Source organism: Mauremys reevesii, linkage group 3, assembly GCF_016161935.1.
Source record: "Mauremys reevesii isolate NIE-2019 linkage group 3, ASM1616193v1, whole genome shotgun sequence".
Lineage (NCBI taxonomy): Eukaryota > Metazoa > Chordata > Testudines > Geoemydidae > Mauremys > Mauremys reevesii.
Window position 1 is genome coordinate 91,758,963 of NC_052625.1, and position 11,106 is coordinate 91,770,068.

The following is an 11,106-nucleotide window of genomic DNA, read 5'->3' on the forward strand; positions in this document are numbered from 1 at the left end:
GCAAGGTGCTGTACAATCACATATATAGCCAATTATTAGCACAAAGAGCTTGTGGTCATGAGCTCATATTTGGTTCAGAGGCTTTAAGTATTTTTTAAAGAAAAATGACCATCTCTCCTTTTTTTGACTCTACATGTAAGTGGCTTTAAAAATAAATCTCTTGAGATGTTCCCTTTTCCATAAGTTACTAGATAACTGTATTTGAAGTGCCATGTAAAACAGTCTAGAAAAATCATCAAAGTTACTAGCCCAGGTACAATCTTCTGTCCAGCCTTTACCACAATAAAGAAATCTAATTTTACTTGTCAGTCAATAAATGACATCCCAGAGCAGTGCTTCCCACAGTTCATTGGTTCACGTACCACCTTCTTAAACCGTTTTGTAGTGTATTGCTAGAACATCAAGCTCGTGTACAGTAAGCAGTACACAAACTGCAATTTGAAACCCTGGCTCCAAATGAAAGGGTGCGTAGAATATTGCATGGCCATTAAGACAGCATGTGTTTTGTGATTCATGGTTTGGGGGAGGGTGGTGGTGGTGGTTTTTTTAAAAAACCCAGAAACATGAAGTGCTTTCTACTGTTCATTATGACTTGTAGGTTTCACTTAAGTTGAATTCTGCTGTATTTTTGGTAACTTAAGTTCTGTGAAATACTGCCTTTATCTGGCTCTTATTTAGAAAGACGGGCATAATATCCAGTGTGTAGTATAATTGTCTCTCTACCAGTAAAATTAATCAGTAGTGAAACTTGCAATAAATGATACACCATCAAGAATACCCATACAAATGCAAGAAAATTGGTGTTTAGTTGGTGGCTTTTGCAGAGCAAAATCTTAAGTTGTGTTTTGCTTGTTTGGGGGGGGTCGTCTCTGGTCCACACTACAGAGTTGGATTGGTGTAAGCCATCTTGCCTCAACCTATTTTTGCATGTGTCTACAGTCAGATTGTCTCCCACCAATGTAAACACCCTGTCACATCGCCACAGTAACGTCCTCCCTGAAAGCATTGACATGGATTGGTGTACTGTTGACGCAGTGGGAATGTAGACACTGCGTGACTAACAGTCCTCCAGCAGCTGTCTCACAGTGCCTGATGCTGACTGCTCTGATCATAATTGTTAACATCGCTGCCTGGGGGTCCTGGAGACTAGAAACCACACCCACCTTTAAAACCACTGTGTATTTTTAAATGCCTTTTCCTGATTGCTGAGCCTGGTGATCATACCTAGCAGCTCTCCCTTGTGGGCAACTGTACAGCTCACCAGGCCACCTACCTGCTTTAAATGCCCTCCTGCCTGTAGTAGATAGGAGGTATTGGATCTCCTGGGCCGGTGGGGAGTAGATTACACGGAGCATGTAGAAGAAGGGCCACAACAGGAATTGGCAGCAGTGCCATGTGAAAGCAAAGGAATACCAGACGGCCAGGCAGGCCAACAGTTGATCTGGCACCAAGCTGTGCACCTGCCACTTTTGCAATGAGCTGCATGCCGTCCTGGGCAGACATCCACCAGCACCCTTCAGGGCACTGTGGAGCCCAAGTAATAGGCCCCTGCCATGAACAGCAAGGAGGATGGGGGATATGTAACAGGGTCCCAGCTGTGCTGTTAGTGAGGACCTGTCTGCACTCTAGTCAGTCCTGGCAGCTCAGCACAGGTGAGCCTGCTGCAGGGGAAGGAACCTCAGATAAGTGTGTGAGTGCATGTCCCATTAGAATGCTTAAATGTATAGATGGTGCCTGACCCCAGCTTAGCAAGAAAGAGGTATTTACTTGTACTAGAAGAGGTGGCAGTACAACAAACTCTTACCTGCTTTTCATTCCCCTATAGGTTTAGGTGGTGGGGGACACGTGGTGCAGTTTATGTGCACACAGGTGGCACTTGAATCCTGAGAGAGCTAAATGAAACCTTCATGGAGGTATCCACAATCTGCTCTTGAAGGTTTCTGGAGTTGGCAGCCTAATTTCTTCCTCTGTCGTAGGACACTTTTCACTCCAGTATGTAATGTCTTTGGCAAGCACCACTGCAGTAAATCAGTGCTGAACTGAACTACAGGGTGTGATGGGTTAGATCACAGAAACCCCCTTGGGAGCTGCCACCCGATGTGCCAAGACTACTTCTACCCTTGCCTTCCCTGCCAGCTTGGGGCCCCAGCACCCTGTCTTGCTGAGCCAGACACTCCTGTCTGCTCCAACGAAGACCCAGGGTCTGAATACTTGCTCCAAAGTTGCAGGTTTACCTGAAAGCAGCTAACAGAAGTGTGCTTGTCTTTAACACTCAGATGCCCAACTCCCAATGGGGTCTAAACCCAAATCAATCCGTTTTACCCTGTATAAAGCTTATGCAGGGTAAACTCATAAATTGTTCGCCCTCTATAACACTGATAAAGAGAGATGCACAGCTGTTGCCCCCCCCCCCCGGTATTAACACATACTCTGGGTTAATAAGGAAAAAGTGATTTTATTAAATGCAGAAAGTAGGATTGAAGTGGTTCCAAGTAGTAACAGACAGAACAAAGTAAGTCACCAAGCAAAATAAAATAAAACACGCAAATCTATGTCTAATCAAACTGAATACAGACAAGATCTTCAACAGTTCCAGAATGCTCCCTTTTACAGGCTAATCTGGGCCCAGCAATCACTCACACCCCCTGTAGTTACTGTCCTTTGTTCCAGTTTCTTTCAAGTATCCTGGGGGGTGGAGAGGCTCCCTCTTTAGCCAGCTGAAGATAAAATGGAGGGATTTCCCAGGGGTTTAAATAGACTTTCTCTTGTGGGTGGAGACCCCCCTCCTCACTCCTATGCAAAGTCTAGCTCCAAGATGGAGTTTAGGAGTCGCCTGGGCAAGTCACATGTCCATGCATGACTCACAGTTTTTACAGGTAGCATCCATTGTTTACATGCTACCTTGAACGTCCTCAAGTAGACTTCTTATGTGGATTGGAGCATTTCAAGATCCATTGTCCTTTAAGTGTTTCTTGATTAGGTACTTACTGAGAACTACAGCCTACTTAGAATCAAACAAGAATGCAGCCAATATTCATAACTTCGAATACAAAAAATGATACATGCATACAAATAGGATTAATAGATTCAATAGATCATAACCTTTACAGAGATATGTTACATGACATATATAGTATAAAACACATTCTAGTTATGTTATATATCTATATCTATATATACATTCATATGCATGTTTCCATAAAGCCTTATGGGAGGTACCATCACAAAGGGCTCTCCCGGGAACCGCAGCAGCAAAAGGAGCAGAATGTGGGAGCGCTGCTCCCAGGAGCCAGTGTCCTGCGGTGGCATCTTCTCTGTCACAGCTGTACCAGTACCGCCCCCAGCCCTGTGTCTCAGGCGGGGCTGTACAGACCCCAGGAGATGCAGCTGCGTGGAAGGGCTGGGGGCAGTACAGCTGCACCAGAGGAGCTGCTGGCCTGGGGCTGCCCTCTCGCCTGAAATTGGTATCCAGTACAGCGGGAGGACAGAGCCCCCCTCCCACAGATAACATGGGATGGGAAGAGTATGGGGGCCTGGGGTGGAGGTGGAGGTGGGGTGGAGAGGAGTCATGAGGGGTGGTCATGTGCCCCCTTGAGCTGTGCCCCCTTTTGTGTCCCTCCCCTGAGTCACCCATGTGTGCTGTGTGCTACAAAGCTGAAGTGTCAATAAGCATATCTTGTTTAAAACTTCAGGTGAACAAGGGAAGGGAGTTCTGAACGTAACTTTGCTTTTTTTGTGACTATAAATACAATACTTCTGTTTTATCTGTGCTTGTTGCCATTGTGGCTTGAGACATCCCCTGTCCACATCTGTGGAATGCCTGACTGTGATGAGTCTGGAGAGTGAATATTTCAAACAGCCTGGAGAGGGCAAAAGCGGATAGGAGAAAGTCCCAGCAGGAAGAGGAGAGGGAGTTGCACCAGGACACAATGGGGCTTCTCTGGCAGCAAACAGGTGCTGCAGGCACTAGTTGATTTAAAGGTTCAACACACTCAGGATCGCCTCCCTTTGGAGGCACTGGAGAACTCCATTTTACCACCTCCTTGCATCCCCCAATATTCAACATGTTGTTAGGGGCCGCATCCCTCCCCTATGACTACATGCCAAGGGACACTAAGGACAACTACAGCTTCACATACACTGACCTGTGGGAGCCATGCTTGGTGTATGTGTAGCGAAAATGGACTGGAATAGCGATGAATGTTCTTTCCCTTTATTAAGTACAGTTCCATTAATCTATTTCAGAAGACTTTATTGTATTTGTTTTTTGATTGTGTGCAGGGTTTTTTTGCACTAGTTTGTGTGCAATAAAAATCTGTGTTTAGGAAAATAATTCTTCTTTATTATTTTACAACAAATGCTGCAGAATGCCAAGCGCTACTGAAAAAACCTGCTGCTTATTGTTGTACAGGGCAACAAAACTCAAAGGATCAGCGACAAACTGTAATAATTATACACATACAGCAAGCACTGCAAAATGAATAGGTACATTAAGGGGGACAGAAGGATGGTGAAGAAAATTGGCAGCATGAGACCTCTAGAAGAAGAGATCGGAGCATCCATGTACCAGCAATATAGATACAGGTGAGCAACCATTTTCATGTTCTCTCAACAGGTACCAATGCGGAGAGTGGCCTAGATGATACATCTGAGGGAAGGGAGCAGAAGGAGACTCCACCGATTGGAAGGCATGGATGCACTGTCCTAGGGATGTGAGTTACACGACCACCACTACCAAGAAAAGGTGGTCGGGGACTCCCTCCTGAGGGGGACTGAGTCATCTATCTGCTGTCCCGACCAGGAAAACCGAGAAGTGTGCTGCTTGCAGGAGCTAGGATTCACGATGTGATAGAGACTGCCGAGACTCAAAAAGCCCTTGGATTGCTACCCCTTCCTGCTTCTCCATGTGGGCACCAGTGATACTGCCAAGATTGACCTTGAGCTGATCACTGCAGGCTACGTGGCTCTGGGAAGAAGGATAAAGTAGTTTGAGGTGCAAGTGGTGTTCTCGTCCATCCTTCCTGTGAAAGGAAAAGGCCCAGGTAGAGACCGTCGAATTGTGGAAGTCAATGAATGGCTACACAGGTGGTGGAGAGAAGACTTTGGATTCTTTGACCATGGGATGGTGTTCCAAGAAGAAGGATTACTAGGCAGAGATGGGCTCCACCTAATGAAGAGAGGCAAGAGCATCTTCGCAAGTAGGCTGGTTAACATAGTGAGGAGGGCTTTAAACTAGGTTCATTAGGAGACCAAAGCCCTGAGGTAAGTGGGGAAGTGGGATACCGGGAGGAAGCACGAGCAGGAGAGTGCAAGAGGGGAGGACTCCTGCCTCATACTGAGAAAGCAGGACAATCAGCAAGTTATCTTAAATGCCTATACACAAATGCAAGAAACCTGGGAAACAAGCAGGTAGAACTGGAAGTTCTGGCACAGTCAAGGAATTGTGATGTTACTGTAATAACGGAGACTTGATGGGATAACTCACATGACTGGAGTACTGTCATGGATGGATATAAACTGTTCAGGAAGGACAGGCAGGGCAGGAAAGGTGGAGGAAAGCAACCTAGTGACAGAGTATGTAGAAAAAACTAATGTACTTAATGCTTTTTTTGCCTCTGTCTTCACGAACAAGGTCAGCTCCCAGACTACTGCACTGGGCAGCACAGTATGGGGAGGAGGTGACCAGCCCTCTGTGGAGAAAGAAGTGGTTCAGGACTATTTAAAAAAGCTGGACGAGCACAAGTCCATGGGGCTGGATGCATTGCATCTGAGGGTGCTAAAAGAGTTGGCAGATGTGATTGCAGAGCCATTGGCCATTATCTGTGAAAGCTCATGGTGATCGAGAAAGGTTCTGGATGACTGGAAAAAGGCTAATGTAGTGCCCATCTTTAAAAAAGGGAAGAAGGAGGATCCGGGGAACTACAGGCCAGTCAGCCTCACCTTAGTCCCTGGAAAAATCATGGATCAGGTCCTCAAGGAATCAATTCTGAAGCACTCTGAGGAGAGGAAAGTGATCAGGAACAGTCAGCATGGACTCACCAAGGGCAAGTCATGCCTGACTAACCTAATTGCTTTCTATAATGAGATAACTGGCTCTGTGGCTGAGGGGAAAGCAGTGGACATGTTATTCTTTGACTTTAGCAAAGATTTTGATACAGTCTCCCATAGTATTCTTGCCAGCAAGTTAAAGAAGTATGGGCTGGATGAATGAACTATAAAAGCTGGCTAGATCATCGGGCTCAACGGGTAGTGACCAATGTCTCCATGCCTAGTTGGCAGCCGGTATCAAGGGCCGGTTTTGTTCAATATCTTCATAAATGATCTGGAGGATGGCGTGGACTGCACCCTCAGCAAGTTTGTAGATGACACTAAACTGGGAGGAGTGGTAGATACGCTGGAGGGTAGGGATAGGATACAGAGTGACCTAGACAAATTAGAGGATTGGGCCAAAAGAAATCTGATGAAGTTCAACAAGGACAAGTGCAGAGTCCTGCACTTAGGACGGAAGAATCCCATGCACTGCTACAGACTAGGGACCGAATGGTTAGGCAGCAGTTCTGCAGAAAAGGACCTAGGAGTTACAGTGGACAAGAAGCTGGATATGAGTCGACGGTGTGCCCTTGTTGCCAAGAAGGCTAATGGCATTTTGGGCTGTATAAGTCGGGACATTGCCAGCAGATTGAGGGACGTGATCATTCCCCTCTAGTCGGCATTGGTGAGGCCTCATCTGGAGTACTGTGTCCAGTTTAGGGCCCCACACTACAAGAAGGATGTGGAAAAATTGGAAAGAGTCCAGTGCAGGACAACGAAAATGATTAGGCGGCTGGAGCACATGACTTATGAGGAGAGGTGAAGGGAACTGGGATTGGGGTTAAATTTTAAAGCTTTATTAATGAAATAATAAATAAAATAACAGCAGAGAGTGCTGGGACCACTCCCACGTCACTCAGGGGAAGAAAGAAAGTGTTAGCGCCCCAAGCCCTAACCCATTTTCATACTCACACATGCACTACCCAAGACTGGCCAGGCCTGGGTGTAATGTCAGAAGAAGGGCGGGGGGAAGGATGGACGAGAGTGCTGTCCTGGGCCCAGGCCATCCAGCTCTGCTGTTGATCTCCAAATTGCTCGAGCCCTCAGGATGGTTTTAAGTCCTGGCTCCTTGGGTGGGGAGGACGGGTGCTCCGTTTGGGGACCTCTGCTCCTGGTGCCCTCTGTGTGAGTCCAAACTGGTTTTCTGTAGTTTCTTCAGCTTTCCCAAAACACCCCAGCTCCCGGGATGCAAGGCTCGACCCCTCCACTTGTCGTCTCGTCTCTGTTTTTAATCTCCACGGCCCCGGACTTTGTTTTCTTCTTTGCTGGCCTTCCTGTCTTGCATGTCTGTACAGTTGGATTTTTCTTTCTCACGGCCGCTTGGGCACATTCAAACCCCGTCTTTCTTGGCTGACAGCCAGCACCAGCTGTGAGCTGTGGCCTGGGGTGGGGGCGGCTGCAAGCGTCTTATCTTTGACCTGAGACTGAGTGAGCTGAAGTGTTGAGTTAACCCGTTCTCCGCTCTTCTCCTTCCTCCCTTCTCAGCCTCTTGTACCTGCAAAGGAAACTTCCACTCCCCATTCACACACCTTTGACCCTCCCCAAAATGGCTTGCGATGCTTGCAAGAGCTTTGGCAATATACAATGCTGATCTGCCTTGGGGATCCCCGAGGGGTGTGCCACCAGGCGCTGCTGCAGCTGAGCGGAAAATGCTGAGTTCTGTGCTCTCGGGGCGGTCACCTACCTCACCTGTGGCCACATGTATTTCTCAAGACTCCTCATTACCGTCACAGTTAAAATTGTAAGAAAAGGAAAAAAGACAGGAGGCCAGCCTGATGCCTGTCCGCTTTTCTCTCTTCCTCGCCCCTTAACCAGCTGCCACCCCGTTTGACTGGGCGATTGTCCTCATGCCTGAGTATTTCCCTTTGGGACTCTGAAACATGTCCCTACGTGCAGGTCTTGAAGCTGGGCGTAGTGGCGGAAGGCGACGTGGAAGGTTTTGACGCAGAGGCTTTTGCTAGGGCGGGCAAGCAGGCAGGGGTGGGCTTCTGGGCCAATTGTCTCTCTGGAGGTGAAAATCAGCCCCATGGGGTGCAAATGGCTGGGCAAGGCATTCCTCTTTCCCCCTTCAAAAGGCCTTGCCCTTCCCATCAGGAAATTGAACCCTGCTCTCCCGCATGTCAGGTGGGGATATTCACCACTATACTAACAAGGAAGAGGGAAGGTGGGCTACTGCGCTGTGCTATGTTGATCTGCAGGAGAACAGCCAACCTAGACCTCCCCCACTGCAACTTGAGACCATTGCTCCTTGTTCTGTCATCTGCCACCACTGAGAACAACCGAGCTCCAGCCTCCTTGGAATCCCCCCGCCCTTCAGGTAGTTGAAGGCTGCCATCGAATCTCCCCTCTTCTGCAGACTAAACAAGCCCAGTTCCCTCAGCCTGACCTCGTAAGTCATGTGCTCCAGCCCCCGGTCACTTTCCTGGCCCTCTGCGGGACTCCCTCCAATTGGTCCACATCCTTTGTGTAGATGGAGGCCCAACAGTACTCCAGATGTGGCCTCAGCAGTGCTGACTAGAGGGGAATAATCACTTCCCTTGATCTGCTTGTCCTTGTTGAACCTCATCAGGTGTCTTTTGGCCCAATCCTCCAATTTGTCTAGATCACTCTGGAGCCTATCCCTACCCTCCAGCATATCTACCTCTCCCCCCAGCTTAGTGTCATCTGCGAATTTGCTGAGGATGCCATCCATCCCATCATCCAGATCATTAATAAAGATGTTGACTTGCCTTTACCAGCCACTGGCTCTCTTTGCAAATGGAGGCAATCAGGCTGAGCCACTAAGAGATCCCCCACCGAAAAAGATGCTGTGACTCGGAGTTGAACCAAAGTTGCTGCAGCCACAGCGCAGAGTACTAACCACCATACGATCACGGCCAGCTGCCAGGTGATGCTAGAGCTGAATGGCAAATGCTGAGTTCCATGCTCTCGGGGAAGCCGCCTACCTCATCTACGGCCACAGGTCTTTCTCAAGACCCCCCCATTACTGTCACCGTTAAGATTGTAAGAAAAGGAAACAAGATAGGAAGCCATCCTGCTGCCTGTCCGTTTGTCCTCATGCCTGAGTATTTCCCTTTGGGACTCTGAAACATGTCCCCATGTGCAGGTCTTGAAGCTGAGCGTAGTGGTGGAACGCGATGTGGATGGTTTTGAGAACCGTTTCTGTCGACCTTCCCCCTTCCATGCTTCAGATGCTCCTCAAAGTCGTGCCATCACAAACTCAGCCAAGCCCCTTTGGCTTTAGAAGCGCCTCTTGAGGCCCGCAGCTTCTCAGGCCCACAGATCCACCTGGTTTGACCACACCTGTTATAGTGGCTATTGCTGAATGGTTCCGGTATAATCACCTCTGGACAAAATCCTTCACACTACTTAGGAATAAGTCAAGAATTTGTGGTTGGTTCCAAGAGTAACTTCTCCAGGAAGTGGTCATGAATTGTTTCTAGAAATTTTATATCTCTATCCCATCCTGAGGTGACACATACCCAGTCAATATGTGAGTAGTTGAAATCCCCCATTGTTACTGAGTCTTCTGTTTTGTAGCTTCTCTACAACCTGAGTATTTCACAACCACCATTTACATCCTGGGCAGGTGGATGGTAGTCAGTGATGAGCTGCCAAAATCATAACAACCGGTTCCCTCCTTACCCCAGGAGGGATCATGCCCCCCCCCGGACTCCTGCCCCAACCAACCCCCCGCCTTCCTTGATGCCACCCCTGCCCCATCCACCCCCCTTCCCTGTACCCTGAGTACCCTCCGCCGCCCCATCCAACCCCTCCTCTCATTCCTGATGGCCCCCCAGGACCCCAGCCCCAACCAACCACCCCATCTCTCTGTCCCCAGACTGCCCCAGGAACCCATGCCCCTGACTGCCTCCCACCGCCCCATCCAACCCCTGATCCTTTCTGACTGCCCCACCAGGACCCTTGCCCCTATTCAATCCCCCTGTTCCCTGCCCTCTGACCCCCCACCCCCAAACTCCCCAACCCACTCTCCAACACCCTCTCCCTGCCCCCTTAGCACGCTGCCTGGATGTGGCTGGTGGCTACAGTCCGGCCGCTGCTGGAGCCGGGAGCCTGGGGATGCGGGGCCGGGACAGGAGTCGCACGGCTGGAGCCGGAGGATGTGGCAGGAGCCCGGCGGCCGGAGCCAGGCGACTGGCCGGGTGGAGCCAGGGAGGGCCGCGGCCAGAGCTGGAGCCGGGCAGCCGGGGCCGCCGCCACGCCCAGACCCGCTGCGGGCCCGGCCCCATGGCAAAACAGCAGGGGCGGCTGGAGCCATGGGGCCGGGGCCGGGCGGGGACCCGGGGATGAGGGGGCGTGGCCGGGAGGGTCGGGGACGCGGGCCCGGGAGGGTCGGGACCGGGCGGGGTTCGGGGACGGGGCGCGGCCGGGTGGCCGGGGAGGGTCGGGGACACGGGGCCGGGCAGGGTTGGGGCCGGGGGGGGTACCGCGGCCGGTGGCCGGGGAGGGTCAGGGACGCGGGGCCAGGGAGGGTTGGGGCCGGGAATGCGGGGCTGGGAACGCGGGGATGCGGGGTTGGGGGGGGTGTGCCGCGGCCGGGGCCGGGTGGCCGGGAGGGTCGGGGACGCGCAGCTGGGAACACGGGGCTGGGAACGCGGAGACGGGGATGGGGGGGGGACGCGGGGGTTGGGGGGGTCGCGGACGGAGAGGCGGGGCCGGGCGGCCGGGGACGGGCCGCGGCTGGAGACCAGCCGGGGCACACGGCACCCCCTAGTTTCCTACCTCAGCGTTGTCTTCCTGGGCCGGGGAAGCCTGCTTGCTTCTCAGCCCTCCCAGGCTTCCCGCGAACAGCTGATTCGCGGGAAGCAGGGTGGGGAGGAGAAGCAAGGAGGAGCATTCATGGCAGGAGGTGGAGGCAGAGCTGAGGTGAGCTGGGGCTGGGCAGCTAGGACTGCTTGTTAAATTTAAATGCCCTTTTAGAACCAGTTTGTCCCACAGGGAACAACCGGTTCTAAAAGGACTTCTAAATTTAACAACCGGTTCGTGCGAACCGGT